Source organism: Gorilla gorilla, chromosome 1 (genome assembly GCF_029281585.2).
Source record: "Gorilla gorilla gorilla isolate KB3781 chromosome 1, NHGRI_mGorGor1-v2.1_pri, whole genome shotgun sequence".
NCBI lineage: Eukaryota > Metazoa > Chordata > Mammalia > Primates > Hominidae > Gorilla > Gorilla gorilla.
The window spans coordinates 91223326-91237190 of NC_073224.2; the positions used below are offsets into that span (position 1 = coordinate 91223326).

The 13865-nt window shown below is 42.7% G+C and overlaps 1 protein-coding gene across 4 annotated transcripts in view; it reads left to right on the top strand.

The window, feature by feature from the left end:
• The first annotated feature begins 3 nt into the window (after nt 1–3).
• Nucleotides 4–13865, top strand: part of RXRG (retinoid X receptor gamma) — a 142778-nt gene continuing 128916 nt past the window's right edge. Inside the window, exons 1-2 of one of the 4 annotated variants that reach the window (XM_063693265.1) lie at nt 4–77; nt 4326–4503. The gene's annotated coding sequence lies outside the window, so the exon portion shown is untranslated. The other 3 variants (XM_063693267.1, XM_063693259.1, XM_063693263.1) reach the window with 3 other exon arrangements.

Here is a 13865-nt window from a genome sequence, read left to right on the forward strand (position 1 = left end):
TCAGGAGACTGCCTGGCTGAGGGAAAGAGATTCCTCACCTCTCTTCTGGGTGGTGTGGGGGTGTTTTATGTGTCTTGGTAAGCCAGCTGGAACTCCCTGGGGGAGTTGGGGCCTCATGGGTAGGGGCCTGCAGCATGTGAGTGTTGGAGACCAGGCTGGGTTCAGTGTGTGGATGTGTATAGTATCTGTACCCGCTCCCCACGGAGCTGTAGTAGAAGATTAGGTGACATTGGACCCCCTAATCTGCAGGCCATAGAGGGAACATGGGACATCTCCAGGCCAACTCCTTTTCTTAATGATGAGCAGTGACTTGCTTGAGGTCAGTTCTCAGCGTGGGTCTTTTCTTGGGTATTGATTTGGATGGGTGCCAGTTTTTCAGTGTTGCCAGAAGAAGATGGGAAAGGGGGTGTTTCTTTTGAAATGAGGCAAGGGGAATTCCTCTGATAAAGTGGTACTCTTTTCAGACTTTATTCCTAGGATGTACACATCTCTGTCTGCATTTTGAATATATATATATGTGTGTATTTTTAAAAAGTTTTTGAATAAGTGTAAGCTACTCCTTCTAACACAAAACCCAAATGTATATAGAAAAAATCTGAGTGCAACAATAGAACTATTTTTTTACCACTCGTATTCTCCTAGGACTTTTAAAATAGTGAGTGCCTCTCTAGTACTTCTAGTGTGAGTTTATATTCATTAATTACTTGTCAGGTGATGAGTCTTTTGGAGCGAGGGATGGAAAACCTGGAAGCTGAAGAGTTGGGATGTATCACACACCCTGTGGAGGAAGGCATATCAGGCAGAAATAAGATAAAACATCTGAGGAGTTGAAACTTTTACTTTTGGGAAAATTGGATTTCATTTTTTAAAAACATTCATATATACTGAGTTGTGAATATTAATAACATATTGAAACCTAAGCACAGTGCCTGGCACCTGGTATGTAATAAATGTATAGTGAATGAACAATGTGAGAATGTTTCTGATGGTTTGCTTCCTTCTCTTGCTTCTTTGCCAAGAGAGAAATTAATAAAGTCAAATGGATTTGTGGCTAGTTAGCTAATGCTTGATTGTTTACTTACTCAGCATTCCTTGGGTGACTGGCTGTGAATTAATATGATGACTTAGGCGTGTTTACCAAATTGAAAGTGACCTTATTTAAGTAGACATTTCAAATACTTAAAGTAATGACCCCAATGATAGCTGTACTAATTGAAGCATGACTTAATTGATAGGACAGACACCCTTTCCTCATAATTAAAACAAATTCTATTAAAAAATAAGTTCCTTTCTAGATCTTATGTGATTGCCAAGGAGAGAAATCTAGCACATGAAGTCTATAGAAAAGAATTAATTTCCAAAGTGACTGCTCTGGGAGCTGTGGCGAGGGTGTGTTTTGCTGGTGGAGTGTGGCAGGGATACTTTGTTTGGAAGGGCTGTGTTTGTTGTCTGCTTCCTTTCGATGAGAAATGATCACTGATTCACTCGCCAAAGCTCATGGAGTGATTTTGCTGACGTGTCACCTTTTCTTTTATGCCATTCTCCCTCTTTCTGACTTCTTCCCCTCAGACAGCCCCATCTCCGGGTTGCCCTACTTCATTTCCAGCCTCGTTATCCATACTAGCTTTCTCAAGACAGTAGTCTCAGGATTAGGCCTACCTGTTTGGCCGTACGGTTACAAGTGCTCTGCTTAGAAAAGCCTTAGGTAAATATATCATGCTAAAGGTTATTGACTGACACCAGTCAGCTATGCCTGGCTCTGGAGTATTACCATTTTCACAAAGCACTATGAGTGGTTTAACCTCAGGGAATATTCTTTTTGTTTGAGGTAGCTGTATTGTTTTTGGTCCTGAAACCTGGACACTCATGGGCTAGTTTCAGCTTTGCCAGGTTAGACCACATCTCTAAAGTGTGTACCTCATTTTGAGACTGAATAAATATATGTTCGATAAAGAAGAAGCAGACTAGACAAAGAATAATGTAGCATTGCTTGAATTACCTGATTTCAGAACCTTAAATAAATTTTGTTTTCAAAGAACAACTTGTGAAACTATTATTTCAGAAATCCTGCTTTGGGAAGTCCTAGACTAGGCTGTTTGTTCTTGGTTGAGGTGCTTAATTTCTCTGGGCTTTATTTCTGTCATCTACATATTGAGGGAAATGAAGTAGATACTTTCCAAGTGTCTTTAGGACTTCCAAATTCCTTCATAATGGAAAGGTTTCAGGCATCACCCAGCAAACCAGTAGAGGCTGGAGTGCAATGGCACGATCTTGGCTCACTGCAACCTCTGCCTCCCAGGTTCAAGCTATTCTTCTTGCTCAGCCTCCCAAGTAGCTGGGATTACAGGCCCCCACCACCACGCCCAGCTAATTTTTTTTGGTATTTTTAGTAGAGCGCAGTGGCGTTATCTCGACTCACTGTAATCTCTGCCTCCCAGGTTCAAGTGATTCTCCTGCCTCAGCCTCCCGAGTAGCTGGGATTACAGATGTGCGCCACCACACCCAGCTAATTTTTGTATTTTTAGTAGGGACAGGGTTTCACCATGTTGGCCAGGCTGATCTCAAATTCCTGACCTCATGATCTACCCGCCTCGGCCTCCCAAAGTGCTGGGATTACAGGCGTGAGCCACTGTGCCTGGCCGCCTTTCTACTCCTTCTAATCACACCATATAGTCCCACCTATCATGTGGCTGCAAAAAGGGCAATCTCTCCACCCAGTGAGCGGCTCATGCAGCTTCAGATGCAGCATGGTCGCCCTTCGTGTGTGTGGCTGTTTTATTAGCCTGCCCCTGCCCCTTGGATAGCTGGTGTGCCCATCCTTCCAGGAGGACAGGTGAAGCATCAAGTGAGCACTTGGAGAGGCCCCTCCTGTCTCATACAATCGCGCTAGCTGACTCTGCTCTCAGGCAGGCTCCTATTTTTAGCTGTATCTGATGGAGGCACTGTCTTCCCAGCTTAATGATCCCTCTCAGGTGCCAGTGTGCCTCCAAACAGCTCTCTGGTGATCCAAAAGACAGGTGGGCACAGGCTCTGATATCATACAAAGAAGAGGCTGGGTGATATAGGGCAAAGTGAACACAATTGAGATGCTGAGGCAGTATGACACCGTGACCTCTCAAAGCCCTGATTTTCTTTCTGTAAAACAAGACAGGACGCTCTCCAAAGGCTTTCCCAGTTTTAAAGTTCCATCAAACTTCAGTTGTGAAGGGAGAGAACAGATGACTGAAGCGTCAAAGCCCAAGCAACTAAGACAGAGTCAAGCGATTACAAAGCAGACCATGAATGTTAGCTGGTAAATAGTCCACTCAGCTGTCTGGGTACAAGTGCTAAGGGATATTTAATTTTGGCATGCTTTTATTTTCTCAGGAGAAAAATAGCAGAAGGAAGTGCACATGCCATTTTATTCCATCGAAACTGCCAATGTGCTCAACTTAGGACTTACATGGGGTTAGCAACGTAGGGGCACACAAGTCAGTACTTTGTTAAACTGCTCCCCAGGCAGGGAATGTTGTGGGTTCAGGTCTAAAGAATGTAACAGTCTCAAGGACTTTGGTGTAGGAGCCACTTATGGTATCCATTTCACTCCAGACTTTTGACACTGCCTGGGCCCTCTTCAGCAAAGTCATCTCTCAGCAGGTGTGGGGCCTGGGGACAAAAAGTTCAGCCTGAAAGTGGAAAAAGAGTTCCAAAACATGCCGGGAGGGCTGAGGCCTAAGGGCTGAATATGTGTGTATCTGTCTATTCATGAGCCTTGGTTCTGTTTGCTGTGCCAGCTGGTAGAAACTATTTTTGTCTTTTCTCTTCAGGCTGCCGGAGTCTCCACTCGGGAGACTGGACTCTAACAGAGTAAAGGCCAGAGGGCCAGAGGAAATCACTCCCATTTGTTGCATTCCCCAGGGATATCTTTGATTTCCAGGCTTCATCCGCATTCTACACTTCTGCAGGATTCACTGTCCAGAGGAATCCAAGGGGAAGCCTGTACATTGTATACCCTTTTTAGGGGCAGAATTAGATCATGTTTTCAGCTTATAGCAAATCAATAAACTGTTGCCCATGTCTAAGATTATGTGTAGCAGTCCTTATGCCTGAAACTTGATTTGAGGCTGCCAATAATGGTGGCTGTCTAAGCCCATTTGATTTGGGAAGAGAATATGGACCCTTTATAGGAGACTTGTAGATTTCAGAATGGGAGAGAAAACTGTGGCACAGTGTGAGCTTTGTGGTGAGAAGATTCCTCTGTGGGTGGCTTTGGGCACACATTTTAGCTTCTGTGGGCATTGGTTTTCTCTTTGGTAAAATAGAGATGATGAATATTGCTTTTCCAGTGCTGTTACATAGATTGCCTGTGATTTAAGGAAACACGATAACCACCATTTACTATTTACCCTGTGTCAAGAATGTGATCCTCCCAGCAACGCAATGAGTCATATTGCATGACCCTCATCTTATGAATGAAGAAACAGAAGCTCCAAGAGGTGCCACTCGCCCGCGGTCACAGAGCTGGTGAGTGACAAAGGCTGTATTGGAACAGGAAATTTTACTACTGGGCACAAGCTCTAGCTACTGTACAGCATCAGTGCCTCAAAATGCTAATTGTTTTCATCAGCTCCATGGAATACATTGTCCCTCTGTAGCCCTAAATGGTGCCTTGACTTCAGACCAGATCAAACTACTGTTTTTAATGTGCTCTATTTATGCTTTTGGTTCCCTTGTCTTTCAGAAGGCTTATGACATGTTTCAGGCTTTAAGTTCTTATATTAACCGTTGAGATTAAGGTTAATGTATATATTATATATATACACACATATATATACACATATATATTTATACAAATACACACACGCACACACACACACACATATATATATATATGTATGTATATATTTTTCTTTTTCCAGGTAAGGAAACTAAGTGGAAAAACAATTTGCCTAAGCTTACTCAGAAAATGAGTCAATATCTAGGTACCTAGGCTGGTGAGAATGTAGCTGGATAGAACATAGATTTCCTAATGTTTTTGAAAGGCAATTTCTTTTCTGGCTGGGGTGGCTAACAAAGAGATGAATGGAATGATGCGGTGAGGGCTATCTCATCACAATATTCCTGAAAAGACAAAAGGATGAAAGGATGACTTCCATAGGTAAGCTCTTCCTAGCACTTCACTTCCTGGACACACTGAGAAAGTTACCTTTAAGACTTGGCCATTGTTCCAGTGATACCAAGTTAAAGAAAAGCTGAGTGGTCAGCTTTTGGATCTATGCTTTCGCTTTTGTTGCCAGACATGCTGCCATTTGAACTCTTTACCACAAGATCCTCCATGATGACAGATGTGGCAAAGGCATCCCTCCCCGACCCCTTCCTGGTGTCCTTAGATTAGTCTAAATATCAGAGGCAGCTGGGTGCAGTGGCTCATGCCTGTAATCCCAGCACTTTGAGAGGCTGAGGTGGATGGATTGCTTGAGCCCAGGAATTCTGGACCAGCCTGGGAAACATGGCAAAACCCCGTCTCTACGAAAAATACAAAATTAGTCAAGTGTGGTGGCACACAACTGTAGTCCCAGCTACTCCAGAGGCTGAGGTGGGAGACTCACCTGAGCCTGGGAAGTTGAGGCTGCAATGAGCTGTGACTGTGCTACTGCATTCCAGCCTGGGTGATGCAGTGAGGCCCTGTCTCAAAGAAAAATAAAATACAAATCAGAGACAGTATTGCTAATCTGTCATGGGGCTTCAATAGCTTCAGCTCCCTAGATCTTGCTATCTTCCTTCTTGGAAAGCCTGTTTCAAATGTCTCTACTCCCCAAATTGTAGAGGGTGAAAGGTCTAAAAAATGTCTATGTGAAGTCTTGATCCACGCGGCTTGCTGCGTCACTTGGCTACTTGCCTTCAACCCCGTTTTCCCAGCTTAGAGCCACCACTCTTCTGTGCAGAAACAGGCTACGATGGGTTCTCTCTGAGATAGGTTCTTTTGCTGTTGCCCTAGTAACAGAATTATTAAACCGAGTTCCAGCCTCGAGAGTATTTGTGCCTGGTGAGGTAATGTCTGTCGCATCCAGCCTTTCTTTTTGTTCCCACTCCCACTCCCTTGCTTCAGGCCCTCTGTACCTCACATCTCGACTGATGGCGTTGGTTTCCTCCCTGGCCTCTGTGTTTCCAGTCCACTCTCACCGATGGGGCTGCCCCTCGCTCAGCAACACTCTTTCTCAGGTTCAGACACTCTTCCTTGGTCGAATTCCCCATCAGCCTGACATTCAAAGCTCTCCACGATTGTTCCGAAATACAACCCACTGTGTGCCCGTGCTTTAGCAGAGCAGGATGTGGCCCAAGGGTGGTGACGGGGTAGAGCCAAGACGAATTGGAAAGAGGAAACTGTAGGGCTTATTGAGCAACCTGTTGTTGGGAGGCTATGTAATATAGTGTTTAAGTGCATGGGTTTTGACTCAGACTGTCTATAAAATCTTCCTGCTCTCACTTAATAGCTGTGGAACCTCAGGAAGGTTTCATAACTTCTCTAAGTTACACCTTCCCCAAATGCAAAATAGAGATAATGACAGTACCTTCCTCATAAAGGTTTTCTTCTGCCAAATTAAAGAAGGTCATCTTCTAAAGTGCTTGGCTTGGCATCTTCAAACTTAGAAAGGCACCAGAAATGTTAGGTGTGATGATGATGATAGTAGAGGAAGGTGGAAGGGTGGTGGTTTGAGAAATGGAACTGAGAATGGCTCCTGATTTTGGTGAGTGGGTGGAAATCATGTCAATAGAGAATTCAGGCACAGAATGAACAGGCTTTTGAGAAGAGATAATGATTTCATTTTTGGGCTTATTGACTTTGATCATCATAGCTCACTTTTATTGATTCTCACTGAGTGCCAGGCACTACACTAAGCGTTTTGCATATATTGTCTCTTAGTAATTCTCACAACAGTTCCTTGCAGTAAAGGTTATCAACCCATGCAAACTTCAGTAACCAGCCCACAGTTATTAACTTGCCCATAACTTGTCCACAGTTATAAAGGTGTAGAGCCAGGATTTGAACCCAAGACTTTGTGTCTCCAGAGGCGGCACACTTTACCACTATATACACTGCCTCTTGAATATCTTTACTATGGATATTAAATTAATCTCTTTTTCATGTTTTTAGTGCTAAGATGGTCTTTGGGGGAACATAATGGTCCACGCTGCTTCTTGCCTAGGTTGTGTTTTGTCCTCTTGTTTGCAGTCCCCTTGTATAAATTTGACCCCCAGACTCCAGGATTTCTTTTATGACATGTGCCTTCCTGAGTTTGTGCTTGGAGTCAAGAGGCGCAGTCCTCACCTAATTCTCACCTTGGTCCTTTTGTCTCGCTCCAAATTCCCCCTGGATGGGATCTTTGATCTTGAAGTGAATTAGTGTCTCTAAGCATCAGTTTCCTCTTCTGAACAATGCAGTTATAGAATTGTAGTAAATGTCAAGAGACAGATGGAGTTGATTGAGGAGAAAGGCTGTTTCTGATTTCTGTTAGCATTCACAGTACTTGGGCCAGTTCTGGGCATATATCAGGTGCTCTCTGATCATTCAATGAATAGATGACCAACTCAATACATATGCTGGTGTATATCATGAGGGCTTGCCCCTTTTGTTTGACTAGTGGCACTGCTTCCTTTTTCAATTGCCCTGCTGTCCCAGGTGATTACCCCAACTTAATGTGGTTTTTTTTGGGTTGACTTTTAAACAACGTTTGGAGTCACGTACACCACAATGGTAAACTGGGTTATGATATTAGTGTTGGGTGGTAGGCACTGCCTACGTATGTGGTGGGGAATGAGGAGGTGTGGAGGTACATGGGGTGGACTTGATCATATTTCCTTTCTTGACTTTCTTTGTAGTGAAGAAAGATGCTCTAAGAACCCAAGGGACATGTATTTAGCTCCATTTGACAGAACCCAGGGCACAGTAAATTGTTTTTTAACAGACGTTTTCTGTTATTTTAATAACAATGCTTTAACGTGGCAACTTTCTAAGTATTTTTTCCCTATCATTTCAGGTACTTACGCTTTCAATAACCTGCATATGGATTTCAACGCTATTTAATTAAGCTCTAAACCTATAAAAATGCATATTTAATACTCAGAGTAAACCCTTGCCTTGTTCTTTCTGAAGGTAAACAGAGGAGATATCTTCTTGAGCTCAGCGTTCTGAGATAATTACGATTAGTTGCCATAGAGAGAAAGAGAGAGAGAGAAACACATTAAAATGTATCTTACTTTCTGTGTTTAGGAAATTCATTTAATGAAATATTCAGAGCCACCAAATCTACCCAGGCCCAGATACCTATTAATCTGTTAGCCACTTGGGCTCCAGAGGGATCTTTCTTTGCCAGGAAAGCTTTTTGATTGCTCTACTCCTGTGCTCAGAAACTTTTAATGGCTCACCATTTTCCTGTGTGCAGATGGTGTTCAATCTTCTTAACATGTGAAATTCTAGGCCTGTTAGGGTCTGGACCCAACTGTCCTTCTCAATCTCATTTATTACCACCTAGGTAGTAACACAGGTGCTTGTTGGCTCTGCTGGCATTGACGGTGGTATCCCAAGCCTCTCTATGGTATTTTCCCTTTGAAGTTCTCTTTCATGCACTCTGTTGGCCTTGAAGCTCCTGCTCACCCTTCAAGACCCAGTTTAAATTCCATACCTAGTTCAAATGCCAAGCCCCCTTGGATTCCTCTAGACCGAATTACTCTAAGCTTTCTTGGACTTTGTACTTTCATGGCAATTCTAATCACAAATATAAATTTCTGCCACTAGACCGTGAGTTCCTTGGGGACCACGGACCTCATCTTGTTTTATTTATTTGTATTTTCATATAATGAATAGCTCATAATAGGTCCTGATTCAATCTTACTGAAGGAAATTATGTTAATGACATATTGCCAGTTAATAGTGTGAATTACGGTGTCATAAAGATTTTTTTAGGGGAATGAATTACCTAACCCAGATCTCAACTGTAGCTGTGCATATAAAAGTTCCACAGTTTCCTATCGAAGGAGGATTTTCTTCACATACATGGCAGCAGTAGTATGAAGATAAATCTAGTGTTTATTGCTGCCCCTTTGGTTAACTAGCAGAAAGCTCCAAGTTAGAGTCTACAACAGAATCACTTCCTTCATGATGCCTGTAGCATACTATAAATGCTCTAAATACTCAGGAATGGGATATCATGTAACTTAGTGGTTAAAACATGAATGTTAGAGTCAGGTGGATCTGACTTATCAGCTGTACAACTGGCAACTTATCAAACATCTCTTCAGTTTTGTTACCTGGGGATTATCATAATTTACTACTAAGATTGCTTTGAACATTAAACGAGCTATTCAGGCCATTTGATTAAAAGGGCACCTGGCATACAGAAAAGTGTTCAATAAAAGATAGTAGCTATTATTTTCATTTCATTTTATGGTTATGAATTATTAATAAAATAGCAATCCAAAATAATATAATAATATACATTCCCCCAAAGAAATAGCAATTGCAGTAAGAATTACTAATTTGCTGGTAAGTTAGAAATGGTTTGTTATTCTGAGTACTGTCAGAGGTTAGAGCCAGACCCATAATTCCAAAAGAGCTGCTCGGCTAAGGTTATCCTCAGAAGCTGTTCAGATATCCATGGTTCTAAGCACAGCAAGAGCAACTGGTAAGGTTTCTGCATGAAGCAGTCAAAGTCTATGTATGTTCAGGACCCTCCATGTGAATGAGGCTGGGACACAGCTGTGTGGATACAGACCTGCAGCATTGCCACACAAAGCATACGTGATGCAGGTAATCTATCTGCACACAATGCTGGATTGTATGACACTGTCATCCCCTGCACTGGATAAAAGCTCTTGACAATGAACTTTCTTGGGGGTGTTACAGGAAGGCTACTCTTAAAGCTTCCTCTTGATTCTCTCCTATCAGACCTGTCATTCTCAAATCTTGTGGTGCATTCTGACTAGGACAGGTGAGTGTGTGTGAGTGTGTAACCTTGGATGAATAAATTCATTAAAAATGGGATCTTATGTCCTTGGTGTCTTTTTAAACATTCCTCTTTATGATCATGCATTACCAAAGAGAAGTGTTGCTTTATTTGATCATTTGATCTTTGCTTTTACAATTACCAACCTCCGGCTGGGTGCGATGGCCTGTAATCCCAGCACTTTGGGAAGCTGAAGCGGTTGGAACCCTTGAGCTCAGGAGTTTGAGACCAGCCAGGGCAACATAGGGAGAACCTTGTCTCAATACAAAAAAAAAAAAAAGAAAGAAATTATCAACCCCCATCCTTTTTTTTTTTTTTTTTTTTTGGTATAAGGTTTCTGCAGGCAACTTAAAGTACAACTGACTCTGATTCTTTTTTTTAGAGCATGAGAGGGAAATCATGTGTGTGTTGAGGTCTGCAAAGGAGGTCCGAGGAGATTACTAGGGTGTCCTTAAAAGACCCAGGAGTGTTCATGAGCTGGCCTCTAGCATTTGCCAAATCCATGAGAGGCCAGTGCCCCTTCGGAGGCTCCGGAAACTGCCTTGGCTGGGCAACTCATTCTCCTCCTCCCTCTTCTTGCTTCAGCTCCTGCTGAAAGTCAAGCATGGAGCCGCAGAAAAGGCTAATTGGATTGGACTTAGGATTGGGGTAGGAGATCTAGCTGGAAAGAGCCTGGAACTGGAAATCTGGGGACCTGAATTTTAGTCCTGATTCTTTCATAAACTCACTATGCAACTTTAGACAAGTATTGCACTCCATAAGCTTGTTTCCTCATCTGTGAATCAAGACAGCTATGGCTTTGGGTCTCAAGTTCTGCGGGGGCCAGGCCAGGGACAAACAGTGGCATGGGAAACAGCTCCTTCACCTCCTAAACATTCTAGCTGTCCTTTAAAAATAGTATTGTCTAAACTAATGTGAGTGGTGCACCCTGGAATTGGCTGCATGAAGTCTAGAACATCCAGGAGCCACTGGGAGAGGAGCGGACACTGTAACCTGGGGACAGCAAAGCTCTCAGCTTCCTTGGGACGGGAGTGGAGAAGTATCCTTCCACAGAAGAGCCACCGAGAGCTCAGGAGAAGGACAGACTCTGGTCTTTGGTCTTGGAGGTGAGGAACCTCCCTCCTGCAAAACAAAATGAAACAAAAACAAACCTACAGGATGCGGTGATCTCCATTCGGATAACAAAGTGAACTTGAAAAGCTTAGGGACCCTGGGAGGCAATAGATGAGGCTGAGGAGTTCTATTGATAAGGCAAATGTGGCTTAGTCCACTGGGCCAGTTAGAACACCACCAGTGACCAGATAGAAGGAGATTTTTATAAATTGAAAAAAATAATTCATGTCCCTGGGGATAATTTAATACAGTACAAAAAATTATCATTGAAAAATAGGTTTCTCTGTTACTGGCTCCCCCTTGGTGTCCATTCCCAGAGGCAACCACCTTTTACAATTTCTTGTGTGTCCTTCCAGAAGGAGTCTAAGCAACAGTTGCACTTTGCTGTTTCATGGAACAATACATCTTAGAAATTGTTCTATACCAGGACACATATTCATTAATTAAACTCCTTGCCATGGTCACAGGGCCACATGGGCTCGTCCCCTGTCCATTGCTGTGATGTCCTTTCCCCTGACTCCTGTGTCTCACTCTGCTTAGCCACACTGGCCTCCTTCCTGTTTCTCTAATGTGCCAACACGTCCCCATCCTGGGACCTTTGTCCGTGTTGTTCTCCTCACCTGGAAGGCTCGTCCACCCTGTCCTTTGCATGCGTCACTCCTGTATGTCACCTCCCCAGACTGGCCCTCCCTGGTCATCCCATCTCAAAGAGCTCCCATCACCTACGTCTACTTACTGTTTTTATTTTCCCTCACAGCACTTAGCACTACCTGGCATTATAGAACATAATTACCATTCCCTTGTTTATTTTCTGTTATTGCTGCTGGAATGTTAAGGAGGGCTGAGATTTTGTCTTGTTTTTCCACTGCTGTAATTTCAGTGCCTAGAACAGTCAGTGCCTGGCCCTTAATAGGCACTCAAATATTAATGAATACAATATTCAGGAAGCAATGAGATGTTTAGTTTAGAGGGCATGGCTTAGACTAGAATTGGAGATAGAAGTTTGGGTATCATCAGACACTATTTTAAACTTTGGGATTGAATGTAGAGAGAGAATATAGGCAGAAGAAGGCCAGGGACTGATTCCTGGGTCCTTTTCACATTTAGATGTTGGGAAGAGGAAGAAGGTCTGACACAGGTGACTGAGATGGGACAGCCAATCAGGGAGGAGGGAAATATGAGAATATGGTGTCCCAGAAGCCCAGCCTAGATAGTATTGGCTAAGTCCGCTAAATCTTTCATATGTCTGCATAGTATTCCATTGCAATGCTGTGCCATAGCTTATTTAATTAGTCCTCTATCCACTGGTGTTTGAATTGTTGCCAGTCTTTGGCTGGTAAATAATGCTGCAGTGAATGCAGTTGTCTTTATCAGTAGTTCTGGGTGAGGCAATAGCAGGGAACTATTTAAAGATCTCAATTTTCTATAGAAGCAGAATGCATTCATGAGTTATTTAGATGTGGCATGGCAATAGCACTGGCTTGCTGAGAGCATTATATACATGTATAAATGAATGTATTAATTGCATATGTAATGCACAAATAAATGAATATTGAGAGAGTCAGAGGTTAAGGGCAGGAAAGCCCTTTTGAAACCACTAGCCCCAGCCACTGCCTCCACGAGCAAGAAAACAAATTGTCCAAAGTCATCTGATACCTTGAACATAGCCAGGGTTAGAAAACAAGTCTCTTGACTTTCTGCCCACTCTTGGCAGAACTCCACAGTGCATGCAATGGCGTTTCTGATGATCAGCTTTGCCAAATTTGCTGAGCTGCAGGATATGGATATTTCTTGATTGAAGGCACTAGGGATAGATGAATGAGCAAAGATTTGAGACCAAACTGACTGGAGTGAATTTTGTCTCCAGCCTTTACTAGATGTGTGGCTACATACTTGACTCTGGAGCTTGTTTTTTGTAAAACTCCTACTCTTGCCCTGCATGTAGCAGGCAGTAACTGTAAACTCCCATCTTTGCCCACCCATACTCTTTCTGTTTCTTCCAACGCAGTCCAACAATGAGAGAGAAACTGGAAACTTCCTTATAAAACTTGAAGAAAAACAAGACCACAGAAAGCAAACCAAAAGCAGTACTCTGTGTGTGTATGTGTGTGTAATTTAAGGCTTTGTCTTATTCTGGAAATAATGTCCTAACACAAATGTCTCTAAGCAAACTATTAATATGAATACATTAGGACTACGACTCTCAAAGGATGTGTGAAGATGGAAGTAAGAGAGACTAAGGAACACAGAAATCCCTAGATAGTCCTCATTTTAAAATTAAAAAATCCTATTTTTCTGAGTATAACTTTTTTCTGATTATTATGCTTTCTGCAAAAACATGAAAAATATAGAAAAGTATAAAAAGGAAAATAAGGATAATGCATAATTCCATTATCACTATTAACATTTTGGTACATTCCCAGCCTTTATTCTATGCAGATACAGTTGTGGACCACTCAGCTTCCCCTTCCAGAAACACCTTGACTCCAGCTGCTAGCTCCTTCAAGACTGGCCTCAGCATTCGAGCCAAGGTCCCACTATTTTAGTGGTGGTCCCAGTAGGTGACTGGGCCAGCTTGTGCCACAAAGCCTGGCTACTTCTCCCGGTATAGGGCTCTTCTAAAGGGCGATCTTTGCTTTGTTGCTACTTGTTGGGCTGGCACTGATTTTCCACCTCTGCACTGTAGTTTGAGGGTCCCATGCAATTCTGCTGTTTGTCTTTCACAGGTATTACTCCCTGATAAAATATTTTGCTTTCCTAACTCCTTAT